The sequence below is a fragment of the Dendrobates tinctorius genome, unplaced genomic scaffold (assembly GCF_039654945.1).
Source record: "Dendrobates tinctorius isolate UK_male_01 unplaced genomic scaffold, ASM3965494v1 ptg000250l, whole genome shotgun sequence".
In the NCBI taxonomy this organism is placed as follows: Eukaryota; Metazoa; Chordata; class Amphibia; order Anura; family Dendrobatidae; genus Dendrobates; species Dendrobates tinctorius.
In genome coordinates this window covers 25,292,149-25,310,097 of record NW_027361917.1, presented here as the reverse complement: position 1 = coordinate 25,310,097, position 17,949 = coordinate 25,292,149, and the positions used below count along the sequence as shown (strand labels likewise).

At 43.2% G+C, this 17,949-nt stretch overlaps 1 protein-coding gene across 1 annotated transcript in view; it reads right to left on the bottom strand.

Annotated features, from left to right (window-relative positions):
• SOS1 (SOS Ras/Rac guanine nucleotide exchange factor 1) overlaps window positions 1-17,949 on the bottom strand; it is a 176,346-nt gene that overhangs the window by 112,178 nt on the left and 46,219 nt on the right. The window lies entirely within an intron of this gene.

Below are 17,949 nucleotides of genomic sequence, written 5' to 3'. Positions count from 1 at the left end.
GGAACAAAAATCTACAAAAAAAAAACGACAGGCAGTAGTCGACAATTTTGCAAATGAGCCCGTGCCATTAGAAGTCAGATAATGCCTGCACCCATCCAAGCGCACAAGCTGCACACAGGCCTAGCCAAAAGTGAATTTGTGATCATGGGAAATCTTTTTGCACTCACATCCACAATATGCAGCAGAGCCTTATCCAAAAGAAAAAAAAAAAAAAAAAAAAATCATCACACTGTGACCCTTAGGACGTCACATCTCACAGCTCGAATACTCCAGCTCATAACCCGAATGCATGACAAGTCCAGACAAGTAGCGATAAAAAGGGAATTAGACCTACCGGTAATTCTGTTTCCTGTAGTCCCTCAGGACAGCACCATGGAGGACGTCCTTCCTTGCCCTATAGTGGGACAGGATCAGAGAGAGGTTAAAAGGCCCCTCCCACCTCCACCCTCCAGTGTTTTTTCAAAGTACCACCGAGGATGGATGGAAATGGTCTAAACACGCCCTTACAAACGCGTCTGTAAGACCCTTTAGCGGCTCCATCCCCATCTCGAGCCACGATGACCTGATGGATGAACAATCTGCCGATCGATTCCATGCAAGCCTAAAGACAAACATAAGGGAGGGAACTAAGGGTGCTGTCCTGAGGGACTACACGAAACAGAATTACCGGTAGGCCTAATTCCCTTTTTCCCTTACGTCCCTCCGGACAGCACCATGGAGAATACCAACGCAAAGGTCTCAGGGTGGGTACAGAAGCCCCCAGATCAAAGTTCTAGGTAAGAACCAGGCTAGATCCAGACATTATCTATAAGATGAGAAGAAATATAGATATCGAAAGGGATCTACAAAGGTTATCACCGCAGTGAGTGTCTGATATATGTCTATAATGGCCAATTTCAGTATGAATGTGGCAACAAGATTTGCAGTGGAACAACCTGTTGCACCCCAATACTACTAATGAACCGCAGTGAATTACAGTTATTGTGATAGATACTTATGGACACCGTAGTCACAGAAATAGGATTAAAACCTTATTGCCCAGCAAAAGGTATGGTGATAACCACAGCCATAATACAAAGAGGACTGTACAGACCGTTAATTCGCTGTATGTGCTTACAACACAGGATAGTTCCTTCGTCGGTCCTCCTGGGCTCGGCTTAAATCTTGGCTAGAGACCACCTTACCATACTACAAGGAAACCTGCAGGCCAGAGACCCTGCTCCGCTGGCAGATCAGCGCAATAACAGTACATGGAAAATAGCGGAGTATTGAGACGTCTGTACCCTACTCATCCAGGAGGTCCTGTGTATTCTGAATCCTTTACATGTCTAAACCTCAAGAAAGGGTTGGCTATTATTTAAGACTAAGGAAATACTCCATCTGGCAGGTAACCTCTCCTGCCACTTACCAACATTGGCTTTTCATTAGAAGCATTGAAAGGGAAATGTGGATCCTCACGCCTGTTTTACTGATGTTAGACACGGGAGTCTGGACTTTGGAACTGAGGAGAGTAAGTGTGTGTGCGCTTCTATACAAGTCATTAGCCCAGACACTGTAAATGTGTCAACTTATTCGTATGTTATATCCTAAAAGGCAATCTTCTTAGAGATATTTATACCCCTGACTGCTATGGTGCGAGGAACCACACTCTTTAACTAGAGGGAAGTAGGTTTCCTCCCATCGCACAGGGGATTGACTACTGCGAGGCAGATGGGCTATGGGTTCTCGACTGCAAGAGTCATGGATACCGCTTCTTTACCTTAGGAGCCCTGACTCCTGTAAGAGCAGCGAGTATGGGATCCTCTAGCACCTGATGCAGGGCTGCTGAACCGCCACCAGGTACAAAAAGTAGTGATGCCACCCCTGGTAAACATAATACAACTGATTTATAGGGCAAGAATCTGCCTAACGGGTCTCTATCAAGGAAACCAGTCCGACTGCTCTATGTGGAGTCGGGAAGAATTGTTTCCTCCCACCTTATGGGATTTTCTGCACCCAGGCTATGTCCACTTAAAGGATGAACCTCAAAGACGTATGTCTCGCTTTAAAAGTTAACTATGAGAGGGACCTGCCTTTAGCCCTCAAGACAGTAACTCACTTTAGAGTTCTGTTCCAAATAGAAGAAATGCTAAGTTACAAGGCCAATTCAAGCATAACTGTTCGTCTGGCTAAGTCCAGCTGCCAAGAATGAAGCAACCGAAACTGGGTCTAGGCCCGAAACACAAAGACCTGAGTTGGGGCCTGAGACAAAATGTGAAGTGGTAGGCCAACCATACAAGGTGTGGCCCACAAAAATGCCCAAGTCAGAAGGTCTAAGCCAGAGGCCCAAAGCCACAGCACCAGAGGTATTATGAAGCACAGAGGTATTAGGACCCATAAATGACCCCCTGAGGCGCAGGGGTACCAAAGCCTTATGACGCCATATGATGCACAGAAGCCTTATGCTGTACAGAAGCGCCATGACGCAATATGATGTGCCAAGACACTATGGGGCGCTATGAAGCAATATGATGCATAGAGCCACTATGAAGGCTTATGATGCAATATGATGCACCAAGGGACCATGAAGCTATATGATGCAGTATGACGCACAGACACTATAGAGCTCTATGTTGCAGCACAAAGGCACTATGAAGCCACATAGTGGAATACGCTGCACAGAGGTCCCATGATGCCGCATGGTGAACAGAGGCACTATGCAGCCCCCTGATGCAGTCTGATGCACAAGGGAACTATGAAGCCACATGATGTACAAAGGCACTATGAAGCCATATGACGCCATATGATGCACAGAGGTACTATGAAGCACAATGATGCAACCTGAAGCGCAATGATGCAATATGAAGCAAAATGATGCAACATGAAGCAAAATGATGCAACATGAAGCAAAATGATGCAACATGAAGCACAATGATGCACAATGATGCAACATGATGCACAATGATGCAACATGATGCACAATGATGCAACATGATGCAACATGATGCACAATGATGCAACATGATGCACAATGATGCACAATGATGCACAATGATGCACAATGATGCACAATGATGCACAATGATGCACAATGATGCACAATGATGCACAATGATGCACAATGATGCACAATGATGCACAATGATGCACAATGATGCACAATGATGCACAATGATACAATATGATGCACAATGATGCACAATGATACAATATGATGCACAATGATACAATATGATTCACTATGATACAATATGATGCAATATGATGCACAATGATGCAATATGATGCACAATGATGCAATATGATGCACAATGATGCAATATGATGCACAATGATGCAATATGAGGCACAATGATGCAATATGAGGCACAATGATGCAATATGAGGCACAATGATGCAATATGAGGCACAATGATGCACAGAGGCCGTATGATGCACAGAGGCAGTATGGCGCACGGCGGCCGTATGGTGCACAGCGGCAACATATCGTGCCCAGCGGCCGTGTATCGTGCCCAGCGGCCGTGTATCGTGCCCAGCGGCCGTGTATCGTGCCCAGCGGCCGTGTATCGTGCCCAGCGGCCGTGTATCGTGCCCAGCGGCCGTGTATCGTGCCCAGCGGCCGTGTGTCGTGCCCAGCGGCCGTGTGTCGTGCCCAGCGGCCGTGTGTCGTGCCCAGCGGCCGTGTGTCGTGCCCAGCGGCCGTGTGTCGTACACAGCGGCCATATGTCGTGCACAGCGGCCATATGTCGTGCACAGCGGCCATATGTCGTGCACAGCGGCCATATGTCGTGCACAGCGGCCATATGTCGTGCACAGCGGCCATATGTCGTGCACAGCGGCCATATGTCGTGCACAGCGGCCATATGTCGTGCACAGCGGCCATATGTCGTGCACAGCGGCCATATGTCGTGCACAGCGGCCATATATCGTGCACAGCGGCCATATATCGTGCACAGCGATACGATGTTCAGCGGCGATACGATGCACAGAGACAAAACGATTCCCCTATGATGTAATATGATGCACAGTTTACGGCTCTGCTTGAAGGTGCCAAACAAGAGGCCAGGTCCCCAGCTACCTCCAAGAGAGCAATCAGAGATCCGGATAAACCTTCGCTCTGAATAGTATATCTCAATTGTCAGACCAGCTCCACCTGAAGGAGCTAATTAATGAGACTCAGGTGGAGAGCAGACTCCCTGGAGACCCTGTGTTGCATTCTACCATGTGTCCAGCCATAAGGCTCTGTGCAGACCTGGTCTGCAACTAACTGAGGTCCCATTATGAGATGTAGCTTGGACAAATGGCCTTACTATAGCCTAGAGGTCCAAGGCCTAGCTGCTTATATGTGGAGCATATCTCAGCACATGAGGCTCTAGGCCCAGCATTGGCACCAAGGCATGAGGCTAGTATTAACCCAGAGGCCAGGCACTGAACACAACATTCCAGCGTGCACTCACCTGTGCTGGCTCTACACCTGCTAGAAAGACAGGGGGAGCTGGTAACGCCGAGAGCCTACCATGGAGGGAAGTGGCGTTCGGTCAGGAATGTTGTATTACTGCCAGTGATTTCCTTTCCTGTGCCCCACGAGATCCAAGAAACTAGGCTGTTGCCTGTCTCGTTCTGCACTTCCGCGTTCTGCCGTGGAACGCACGCCGACCTTATGCTGACGTTGCCGGAGGCGCGGCGGCCTTCTCCACTGCATGTTTTCCAGAATTAGCCATGTTTTGCCGGCCGGCGTCCGAGCCGAGAGCCTCCCACCGGGAGGAGCGGCTCAACCCAGGAGCACGTCCGCTCGACTGGTCTCTGGGGCAGAGGGACTCCCCACCGGGGAGTGTCGGCCCTGGGCCCCTTGACAGGGGGAAGGATTGGACGCGCCGCACAATCCCCCTGAGCCCATCATGCAGGCTGGCTGAGGAACTTCTCCAAGAGGTGTCAGCCACGGTCCACTTGACAGCAGGGAAGAGAGGGCTGAGACCCCCAATCCCGTCTGGTACAACGAATGACTGCTGAGGGACCTCTCCCAGAGAGGAATCAGCCACAGACCACCTGCCAGGGGAATGGAAAGCAATAAATGTCCACAGGCTATCTTCGCTCTAAGAGCAACCTCTCATACAACCGTCCCCTGCCGGGACAGGAAAAACACTGGAGGGTGGAGGTGGGAGGGGCCTTTTAACCTCTCTCTGATCCTGTCCCACTATAGGGCAAGGAAGGACGTCCTCCATGGTGCTGTCCGGAGGGACGTAAGGGAAAGCTAAATTTTCCACTATTCGACCCAAGTGAATCTGTTAAAAAATAAATAAATAAATAAAAGCCAGGCTTTATATTTTAATTTTGATGGGGCTTTGAAAATGGCATTTGACATGTTCAATAGGATGGAGGTGTCTCCGTAGTGGTGCCAGTCATAGTTACTATTAGGACAACTTTAGGACTGACAGGGTTAACTGCAAGCCTGGTTAGAACTTTAGCTCTCCTGTAACTGATGTAAAGGAGCCGTATCCACAGAGACAACGTCAGGGGCCACAGCCGTCCCACTTCACTTTTCAGATCTCTCCTATGACTGATGTATGCCTCATAGGTCATTATGGAGTTAAGAAAAGAATTGTGGACTTCACACATTTAAAAAAAAAAAAAAAAACACACCCTAAATTATATTTCAGCAGGTACAAAAAAGGAAAACAACTTTACCCAAATGAGGCTTGACGAACCAACCGAACCCCACAAGAAAGGGCTGACTAGATGTAAATGTGTCATGGGAACAGCAATAGCGAGAGCGCTTTCCCACAGAAAACCCGCACACATCAAATTCCAGCAGAGTTCCCATTGCCAAGTTCAGATCATCTTTCATTTGTTTTACTGCAAACGAAAACTGCAATATTCCCTCTTTCAAAGTAAAGCTCAGCTCTCCTCGTGTCCTGCAGGCACAGATTGTGGGAACAGGGACTGCACCGTGCAAGCAAACACGCCGGTGAGCACTGTTCTGGAAGGGAGCCAGGGCTAATGGTCAGGGGCAACCAGCCATAAGGTGGGAATGCATGTCCTAAAGGAGGATTCAGCAGAAAAGTAATAACATGCAATGTCAGGAGCCGGCGACTGTCTGAGGGCCAGTCTGTGCGCTGCAAGAAACTCCACCTGTCAATCATAGTGCAGCATCTTAGCGAGGAAGTAACTGGCGCTCTGGCTCCCTTCGTGGGGGATGTGATAATCAGCCTGTGGTCATTCCGGGAAAAATTAAGAGACCACTTTCAAATGTTCAGTTTGTCTGATTTTTCTCTTTATAGGTATATTTTTGAGCAAAATGTAAATAGTTTTTTTATTCGATACGTCTTCGAATTTCCGAGCACTAAATTTTGTATTTACTTTCAGAAAATGAGAAATTGTCAAAAGAACAAAAAAAAATGCAGTGCATACAGACCTCAAATAATGCTAAGAAACAAGTTCATAATCATTTAGAAACAATACTAAAGTTTTAACTCAGGAAGAGTTCAGAAATCAATATTTTGAGGAATAACCATGATTTTTAAATCACAGCTTTCATGCGTCTTGGCATGCTTTCCACCAGTCTTTCACACTGCTTTTGGGTGACCTTATGCCACTCCTGGTACAAAAATGTAAGCAGTTCTTTGTTTGGTGGCTTGTGACTATCCCTCTTCCTCTTGATTACATTCCAGAGGTTTTCAATGGGGTTCATGTCTGGAGATTGGGCTGCCCATGACAGGGATTTGATGTGGTAGTCCTTCATCCACACATTGATTGACCTAGCTGTGTGGCATGGTGCATTGTCATGCTGGAAAAAAAAAACAAAAACAAAAAAAAAAAACAGTCCTCAGAGTTGGGGGACAATGCCTGAGCAGAAGGAATCAACTGTTTTTCCAGAATAACCTTGTATGCGGGCTTGATTCATACGTCCTTCGCAAAGATTAACCTGCCCAATTCCAGCCTTGCTGAAGCATCCCCAGATCATCACCGATCCTCCACCAAATTTCCCATTGGTGCAAGACACTGTGGCTTGTACGGCTCTCCAGGTCTCAGTGTAACCATTAAACGACCAGGTGTTGGGCAAAGCTTAAAACTAGACTCATCAGAGAAGATTACCTTACTCCAGTCCTCTATGGTCCAATCCTCATGGTCTTTGGCAAACTTCAGCTGCGCTCTCCTTTGCTTCTCATTGATGAATGGCTTTTTCTATCTTTACATTACTTGAGCCCTGCCTCTAGGAGCTTGTTACGAACTGTTCTTGCCGTGCACTTCACCCCAGCTGCCATTTGCCATTCCTTTTGTAGGTCACTTGATGTTATCCTGCGGTTGCTGAGTGACATTCGAATAAGACAACAGTTATCCAGGTCAGTGGAGAGTTGTTTTTGCCCTCTGCCGGTCTGTAGCTTTGTTGTCCCCAATGTCTGCTGCTTGACCTTGTTGTAATGGACTGCCGGCTTAGAAATTTTAAGGATGGAGGCAACATGATGCTCACTGTATCCCTCTGCTAGTAAAGGCAGAATTGAGCCCTTCTTTTCCCTCACTCAAGACTTTTCTTTTCAACTCCTTTGGTATGGTTAAAAGTTATTTTTTAATTCCTATTACTTTTGGGATATTACTAGCACTTGTTTTGCCATCCAGCTTTTCCTATTGCAAGAGGATTGGGAACACCACAGCAGGGAGTTTTATACTTTCTTTCATTAAATAAGATTTGGATCAGGTGATCGCCTAATCAGAAGCACATTAAGTAGAATGAGGTGTACTCTGGTTGGAATTCAACTGACACTGAATGGAATGGCTGTCAGGTATGTAGAGAAGCTGATTTTTATAAAACTGTGCAGTGGTCTCTTAATTTTTGCCAGAGCTGTATTTGTAATGATGATGGAGCTAGTCTTTGATTAATCCTGCCTGTGAATTAGGCAGCATAAATCACCTAGCAGGTTCCATTTAAATGGGTTCCTTTGGTAAGAAAACAAATCAAATACTCCTTTAATAAATCAAGCATTCAAGAACAAAATTAAATCCTTCATTGGGAATATATTTGCTGACTAGCTGAAGAGCCCGGCGCTGCCCGGGCATAGTAACTAACTGTGGCTAGTTATAGCAAATTAGAATTATCCTCCATCCCATAGTCCCGTGCCCATATACCCATCATACATATCCTCCATCCCATAGTCGAGTGCCCATATACCCATCATACATATCCGCCATCCCATAGTCCCGTGCCCATATACCCATCACACATCCTCCATCCCATAGTCCCGTGCCCATATACCCATCACATATCCTCCATCCCATAGTCCCGTGCCCATATACCCATCACACAGCCTCCATCCAATAGTCAACCATTATGACATCATAATGAGCGGCGGGGCTTGCAACCTATGATGACATCAGCGTTGCCATGGTGGGGCTTGATACACACACACACACACTTTTTCCCCATTATGTAGATAGGGGCAAAATTGTTTGGTGAATTGGAACGCGCGGAGTTAAAATTTCGCCTCACAACATAGCCTAGGACACTCTCGGGGTCCAGACGTGTGACTGTGCCAAATTTTGTGGCTGTAGCTGCGACGGTGCGGATGCCAATCCCGGACATACATACATACACACATATACAGTACATACACTTGAGCTTTATATATTTGATTAGAGAATTAAAAAAAAAAAAAAAGCTTCACAATCTGGTAACTGGAGGGCCCAGCATCCACAAACATTACATAGATTTCAATGGGCACCATCCAATAATAACTTTGCTCTGCTGGACAGCAGCATAGATACCGAGTACACACTGCTAAGTTGCACCACAGGTTCCTAGTAGTGATGAGCGAGCATGCTTGAAAAATAGGTTAAGAATCCCTGCGGCTACAAGTCTCATGGCTGTTCCACAACCATAACACATATGCACGGGGACGCGAACATATTTTTCTAGCACGCCGAAGCCACTTGGTTAGCACCCGATAACACCTTATCCGAGCACTCTCTTTCATCACTGGTTTCTAGCAGTGATAGAACCCACACTCATCTCATTTTTCAGAGACATCTCTACCAAAAAGAACCACAAAAAGACTTTATCGTAAAAAGTGGAAGAAAAAAAAAAAAAAGGACATTAAAGAGGACCTTTACCCATTTTAGCATATTAACAACTTAATTGTATGTAAGGGTTCTATTTACATTTTTTCCCTTCTATGACATTGGCCAATCATAAGCAGGGAACGTCAAGCAGGGGTGTATAATATTATACAGATATATATAAAAAGAAGCCCCCAAAGACAACAAGAACAGGCTTTCTCTGCGTGATATGGTAATACATGTACTGACTCACAGTTATGCTCAACTTCCCAGGTCACACAGATCTTACTGCATCTACTGTGATTACAAATGGAGGGTGGGGGGTACTTGGATACAGCAGAGCTTTGAGTCATTACAAACACCTCTCTGCAACTACCCCGGGCATCGGGGTATAATGTCCTGATATCTGGTACAGTTCCAAGTTGGTGGAATGCTGCAGCCGGCATCTCACAGCACTGTCAGCTCGTCTCCCCTTTCCCCTTACACTGTCAGTGCCGTGAGATGAGAGCTGCACATCCCATACATCACTCTGGATCTGTGCCAGATATAAGGGCATTATTCTCCGATGCCTGGTATAAATACAGGTAGGGATTTGTAGTAAAACACAGCTGTGCTCTTCCCCGAGCAGGAAAAAAAAAAGGAATTGGAGATTTTTCCCCAAAGTGTACAGCATACAAAGGCTACATTAATTTCCAATATTCTGAGAAATCTATAACAGAAGGTATGCTTTTGCAGCGGTGGAAGGTTACTGTACTTGGAAGGAGACAGGACAGGCCATTTGCAGAAGGCACACACTGCTGAGGCGACATGAAGTAACCTTTTTCATTTAATGGAAAGAACTTGTCTATGCATAGAAAGCCAAAATAAAACGCAGCAGTCACATAAGGACATTGTCAAGAATTGAACAAACGAATGATTAGAAATGGAAAGATAGGCATCCAATTCACCACTGCACTCGATCTTACAAGACAGACTGTTCAAGCACCCTAATGATGTTCTCCGGTACATGACAATACCCAGAGTTACCGGATGTATATTGTGCCATTTATTAGAAGCAATTCCTGTACCAAGAGCCTTCAAATAAATGGAGAGACAGCCGACAAATAATAGCAACTCAAGGATTTGGATTCTTTATTAACTTTTTCTTTTAAAGTCCAAAATGATACGCCGTTTAGCTTCATATATTATCTTTATAGGAATCGAGGCTTCATTATTCTGACACAAAGCACCAAATATTCTGCTTCTGTCACACAGACGACAGCTAAATTACATACGGTACATTTCTTTGGCTGCAGCTGTCACTTTGGATATCCATCTGGGGAATGCTCCTAGCGCCACCTAGTGGGGACTACACACAGGCATAAAATAAAAAAAATTGATGCCTCGATGAAGCTCTGTAGTAGATAAGCGGAGATTCTCTGCATATAAAAACCACAATATGAAATACAATTATAACAGAAGTTCAGATTTTGCAGAGTAAGAAATAGCTAATGGTTTTTTACTGTAAAAACATAAAAAAATAAAAACTAAGTATACACGTTAGTACTAGATACGGTCACCAATCAACTTGTTTTATATATGCAACGTTACTCAGAAGTCCCAACTCAAAAACCTTTCCATCTTCCTTCGCACATGAGGTTACACAAGTTATGGTAACCCAGAATTTTGATACAGGAAAGATGTATATCTTTGTATCGTGTTAGGCCTCTTTCACACTTCAGTTTTTTGTGTCAGTTAAAATCCGCCAAAAAGGCGGAAAAGCGGATCCGTTCCTAACTGATGTGAACGGATGCAACAGGATCAGTTTTTTGACGGATCCGCAGAATGAAGAATTTTAAAGGAACCGCTGGCCGGGAAAGAGAGAAAGAGAAAAAAAAAATGCGGATCCTACAACCAAAAAAATGTTTCAGGGTCCGTCCAGGCATGCCGACGGATCCGCCCAAAAAAATGGCGGATCCGTTTTTTTCAAAAACTGGCGGATTTTGACTGAGGGTCAAAAACAGAAGTGTGAAAGAGGCCTTAGCCAGTAGATATAAAATAAAATATTCAGAATTGAGAGTATGTCAGGTCACACACTGATTGTTATGTAGTATAGCCGAGCATGGTATGTCAAGATATTCACTGATATGTGATGTAGCAGAACGCTGTATGTCAGATGATTCACTGACAAAGTCCGTAAAGTTCAGTGAGTAATGGCTACTAGCCCGTCAACCATTGGCATGCTTGGGTGGCATATGAGGCCTTGATGCATGTATTCATAGATGCTTTCTGGGTTACCAAAATATTCAGAATTGAGAGTCCTCAGTGGTTGATACCTTTTAATGGCTAACAAATATTGGACCAGTACATAGATAAGGAGTCCGGATGTTTTATAGTCCTCTGATTGGGGTCTCTTGCTTTCAAGACCTGGTGGGGGCATCACAACACATTAGGAGACCCCAATCAGAGGACTATAAAACATCCGGACTCCTTATCTATGAACTGGTCCAATATTTATGTTTCTCCCTCTCCCATATTGATAGTTCTGCTTCACGTCACTTGTCTTATCTATTGCATTTTTTCTAGGCTGTATTGTGCATAAATATGTGACTCTTCAGATTTTGTATTAGTCAATGCCTGAAGAAGAGACCTGAGTAGTCTCGAAAGCTTGCAATGTGTTACCATCTTTTCAGTTAGCCATTAAAAGGTATCAACCACTGAGGACTCTCAATTCTGAAAATTTTGGTAACCCAGAAAGCATCTATGAATACATGCATCAAGGCCTCATATGCCACCCAATCATGCCAATGGTTGATGGGCTAGCCATTACTCACTGAACTTTACAGACTTTGTCAGTGAATCATCTGACATACAGCGTTCTGCTACATCACATATCAGTGAATATCTTGACATACCATGCTCGGCTATACTACATAACAATCAGTGTGTGACCTGACATACCCAGTTCTGCTATTCCACTGGGCTATGCTTCATAATCAATGTGTGACCTGACATACTCTGCATTCCACTGGGCTATGCTACATAATCAATGTGTGACCTGACATACCCAGCTCTGCTATTCCACTGGGCTATGCTACATAATCAATGTGTGACCTGACATACTCTGCATTCCACTGGGTTATGCTACATAATCAATGTGTGACCTCACATACCCAGTTCTGCTATTCCACTGGGCTATACTACATAATCAATGTGTGACCTGACATACCCAGCTCTGCTATTCCACTGGGCTATGCTACATAATCAATGTGTGACCTGACATACTCTGCTCTGCTATTCCACTGGGCTATGCTACTTCATTGAGTGTCTGTACTCCTACTACACCTTAAAAGTAGGTGCCCACAAACTGTAAAACTTCAGGAAAAAACACAAACCAACTGTGAACTTGCAACAAATGTCACACTTCTGAGTGCATAATGTGAAAACTGCAGAATTATACATTAACATGTTGCAGATTTCAAATCCGCAAGACGTCAAATTATGTTGTGGATATTGCTCACAGTATGTGATATAGTGACATCTCATCCATAACGATGCTACTGTAAGATGCTGCAGTTCTTCCATCTGCTGAGCAGAAAGTCCATGGTGGGAAGATGGGGTCTCCTGGCCTGAAATAACAGCCTCATAGGCATTTACAGTGAATATAAAAAAGTCTGCACACCCGTTAAAATGCCCAAATTGTCATGCAAACGGTGGGAAAAGTTGTGAAATTCTTCTTGGCATGATACTTTTAAGTAACAAAAACATGGCATTTTAAGAAGGTGTGTATAGACTTCGATGTTGGGTTGAGAATTGCGGCCATAATACAGACCATAATAACAGTCGCCGTACAGTTGAGTGAGTCTTATGTAGACACCAGCCTCTCCCTTTGTATATAGATTCCAGCCCATCGTCCCAATTTACAGTAAGTACACTGGAAAAACTCTCCACATTTACAGACCCCACACTTTACAGACTCTCACCAACATACTGTAGAGAAAAATCAGAGTGGAAGACCATCACCGCCCATTTACCAGGCACGGCATGTTCATTTTTGCGGCAGCTTTTCGGCAGTAATTTGGTGCAGATTTTGCAGCTGCCATAAATGGTGTGTGGATACAACCTTTGATCAATTGAATCCTTTTTTGGCTCAATTAGATCCTCAATAGTTCACATTTATTGTTATATTCCGTACGTTACTAGATTTTCGGCCCACCTTGTATTACAACAGTCAAATTATGGACGATGCTTGAAATTTCAACCAAGTGCTAAAGAGAAAAGCTACAATTAAAATACACAGCTTTTTTTTGGCTACAATATACAAGTCCCAAGTGCGCAAACACTAAACATGTTGCCAATGAGTGATCAGATTTTGATCAAATTAGTTTTTTTCAAGACTGATCAAACTCGATGAGGAGGCGTCAAAGGTGTTCGATGCAGTGCCAGGTTGGCACAAAAAATGAGAAAAATAAGACTAAGGGAAAATATATGTGTATGGTAATTGGGCTGGCTCAGTGGCAACCATTCTTTGTTTTCCTATTAATGGAACACATTTTGAGTTGGTCACCATTTACAGTGGAATACCACAAGGGTCATTACTGGGCCCTCTTCTTTTTAATATATTTATTAAAGATCTTGTAGAGGGCATAAGGAGTAGAAGTTCTATATATTTAGATGACACAGAACTGTGCAAGTTAATCAAAACAAAGGAGGAGGATTTAATATTACAGAGGGTATTGTGTAAAACTAGAGGTCTTGGTTGAGAAATGGAAATTGAAATTAATGTAGATAAATGTAAGGTCATGCACACACTGGTCAAGGTAATAAATAGTACAATTATACACTAAACGACAAATCAGTCATTGAAAACGTTTTGGACATATGGGTGGGCAGTAAACTCAACTTTTGTGACCAATGCCAGGGAGCTTCTACCACAGCAAATAAAATAAAAATCATGAGATGCATTAAAAGCGGCATAGCTGTTAATAACAAGAACATATTTTTTCTACAAGTCATTAGGTCGGCCACACTTCTGATTCAGTGTACAATTTTAGACTCCCGTGTAAGAAGGCCATAGCTAAACTAGAGCTGGTGCAGAGAAGAGTGACCACGGTAAATAGGGGTGATTTTATTACCATGCTCAAAAAAATGAATGAACAGATCTTTCTAATATTTTTTTTTTATTTCAACTAGGCCTGCAACAATGAGTAGCATCCTATACATCTATAGGAAAGAAGGTTTAATCATAGCAAACAGATTCTTTACGGTAAGAGCAGTGAGATTATGGGACTCTCTGCCGCATGATGTAGCAATCGTTAATTTACCAAAAAAAAGTGATAGGAGGGCATGGATGCCTTTCTAGAAAAATATAATACAAGCTATGGGTATTACATTCTGCAATGGGACTTTGACCCAGGGAAATAGTCAAATTGCCATATGTGAAGAAGACATGGTCTTCTAGGAATCATTACAAATTTTAATATTGGCACAGCGAATTTGAACTTGTTCTCTTTTTAAATACCACCAATCGGCGGTATCTTGTGTGCAGCGCCAATTGCTCCTCTTCTGCACTGGTCCTCGATACACAGCGCATGCACAAATTGATTATCTAGACTTGATCAATGAGACCCCACATGCGCTGCCATTTTGTTGTACACAGAATTATTTTTTCGGAGAACACTGCAGTGCACTGTCCGATGCAATAATTAAAATAGGGTGCAGGTCACTGATGGATCAGTAACCTGCCATTCACACAGGAGGTTGAATAAGGGACCAGCACTAAGAAAGGACTCGGCTCACAGTCCTGCCCCAACAGCAGAGGTATTTTTCCTATTGGTTCATTTTGATCACTGTGATAGACCCTAAGCCAATAATAAGCATGTCACCTCCCTCCCCCGTGGCATCTCCTTAGTCAGATTTATTTGCCGTTAGGGTTGAAGTTAGGCTTAGGGAGTTCTGAAAAGTAAAAAGAAAAAATTAAATGACGATTAGTGTTGAGCACAAGTGCTTGCTACTCGAGTTTGCATTGGGTGCTCGGGCATGCGCCAAGTATTGCACGTGGTTTAGAGAGATGCTCGAGTCTCTGCCCCACAAGTTTTAATGCAGATAGACAATCAAAAAAACAAGAGGGAATTGCCTGCCATACACCGGAGCAGAGATTTGAGCACCTCACTAGAGCACCCAATGTAAACTAAAGTAGTGGCCACTTGTGCACAACACTAGTCGTCATATTCAATATGAAGACCTAATGTTATATTCTGTGTAGCACCACCTGTGGGTTCAAATTTCTCACCATATCCCTGGATAAAATCTTTGAGGAGAGGTGTAGTTTCCAAAATGGGGGTCAGTTGTGAGGGGCTTCTGCTGTTTGGGCGCCTTAGAGGCCCTGCAAATGGGACATATCACCCCCAATCTATTTCAGCCGATTTGTGTTCCAAAATTCAAATATTGCTCCTTCCGTTCCAAGCCCTGTCATTTGTCCGAATTGAACTTTCCGACCACATGTGGGATAATCGCCGTGCTCAGAAGAAAGTGGCTAACAAACTGTGGAGTCCAATGTTTGGTGTTGCCTCTTGCATAAGTGAGAAATATGTGGCTAAACAAGATTTGTGAAAAAATAAAAATAAAATAAAAATTTCATTATAACGACCTAATGTTATCAAATTCTGTGTCGTACCTATGAGTGCAAGATGCTCGCTATACTGGATAGAATTCTTGAGGTGCAGTTTCCAAAATGGTTTCCACTATTTAGTCACATCAAGGGCTCTCCAAACAAGACATGGCATCTGCTCGAGATTCTAGCCATTTTTGCATTCAGAAAGCGCTCCTTCCTTTCTGAGCCCTGCCATGCGCCAAAAAGTTTTCTCCCATATACCCCATAATCAGATTACTGAGGAGTAATTGCACAACAAATTTTGGGGTCCATTTTCTTCTGTTACCCTTGTAAAAATTAAAAATATATTTTTTCCTTCCACATTCCATTAATTCCTGTGAAGCAACTGAAGGGTTAATAAATTTCTTGAATGTGTTTTTGAGTAAAGTGGAGAGTCTGAATCGGTCGCCGAATTTGAATATGCCATATCTGTGCCAAATTTACGGTTGACGATCAATTCCAAACCTATTTGGTCATTTCTACTCCCACTGACGTTCGGCAAGATTTTGTTGGGAAAATTAGAAATTATTGATCAACTCTGAACTCTTGAAACTTTCTAACAAAAAAAATATATGCTTCAAAAATTGTGCTGATGTAAAGTAGACATGTGGGAAATGTTAATAGATAACAATTAATTGTGTGTGATATATCTATCTGGTTTAAGGGTATAAAAATTAAAAAGTTAAAAAATTGTCATTTTTTATATTTTCAGAAATAAACAAATCATATTGACCACATTTTATCACTATCATAAAGTTCAATATGTCTCAAAAAAACTCTCTCAGAATCAGTGCGTTTCATTGAAGCGTTTCAGAGTTATTACTAAAAGTGACTGGTCAGAATTGTAAAATTTGGCCTGGTCATTAAGGTTAAAATTAAGTCCATCACTAAGGGGTTAAACAAAAACTACAAAAAAAGATTCCTTCAATGCAGGTATCATTTTAATTTGTATCTAAGCGCAAATATGACCATGGCTGTAGTTTAGTTGGTAAAATTCTGCTGACAGGTTTTTTTTATCCGCTTTCTGACGTTGGGCGTAACAATACGCCTACGTCAGAATCCTTCCCTTTGATATGAGCTCTGGCCCTGAGCCCACATCTTTCTCGGCACATGTCAGCTGTTTTGAACAGCTGACATGTGCCTCCAACAGCCATGGGTGGAATTGCAACCTACTTGCGGCACTTAATTTGCGCTTACCGGAAGTGCGTCAGAAAACCCGCCCATCGGTGACCCCGTCACCAATGGATCAGTAGGACAACATTCACATATTGGGTATCGGCGGGTTCAGAATCGCCCAATCAGTAAAAAAAAAAAAAAAAATTAACACAATCGCTGAACGGCGTCACAAAAAAAAAAAAAAAAAAAAAGACAGAATTACATTTTTTTGGTAGCTACTAAATTGCAATAAAATGTAATAATGGGCGATCAAAAGATCGTATCTACGCCAGCTTGGCCCCCCACAAAAAAATAAGCTTTCACACAGCCCCAGATCATGAAAAATGGAGATGCTATGGGTCTTGAAAAAAAGCGCCTTTTTTAACCCAAAAGTTTGGATTTTTTTTCACCCCTTTAAATAAAGAACCTAGACATGTTTAGGGTCTATGAACTCGCAAGGACCTGGAGAATCTTAATGGCAGGTCAGTTCTAGCATTTAGTGAACATGGTGTATAATAAAAATAAAAAAAAAAAAAGCTGTGGAATTGCCCATGTTTTGCAATTTCACAGTACCTAGATTTTTTTCCCCCCGTTTTCCAGTACACAATATTTTAAAACCAAAGGGGTCGTTCAAAAATACAACTTGTTCCGCAAAAAAACAAGCCCTCACATGGCCATTTTGACCAAGAAAAAAAAAAAAAAAAAAGTTTTTTTGGCTCTGGGAAGAAGGGGAGCAAAAAAAAGAAAGTGCCTCTGGTCATGAAGGGGTTAAACAGGAAAGAGGCATCCTGAAGACTATCAAATGCTGTGAGCAAAAATTCCTTATTTATTGGTTAAAAGGTTAAATAGGACAAAAACAAAAAACACTGATGTAATAGGGTTAGGGTATGTGCACACACTGCAGATTCACCTGCGGGTTTTTTCCCGCGGAACCGCAGGTAAAACCGCAGGTAAAGTGACCTGCGGTTTCACACCTCTACTATGTTAAAGGTGTGAAACCGCAGCAGAATCCGCAGAAACAATTGACATGCTGCGGAAAAAAAAAAAACGCAGCTTTTCCGCAGGTAAAAAACTGCAGCGTGAGCACTGCGGTTTTGAAAACCCATAGGCTAACATGGTAAAGTACCATGTCTGCG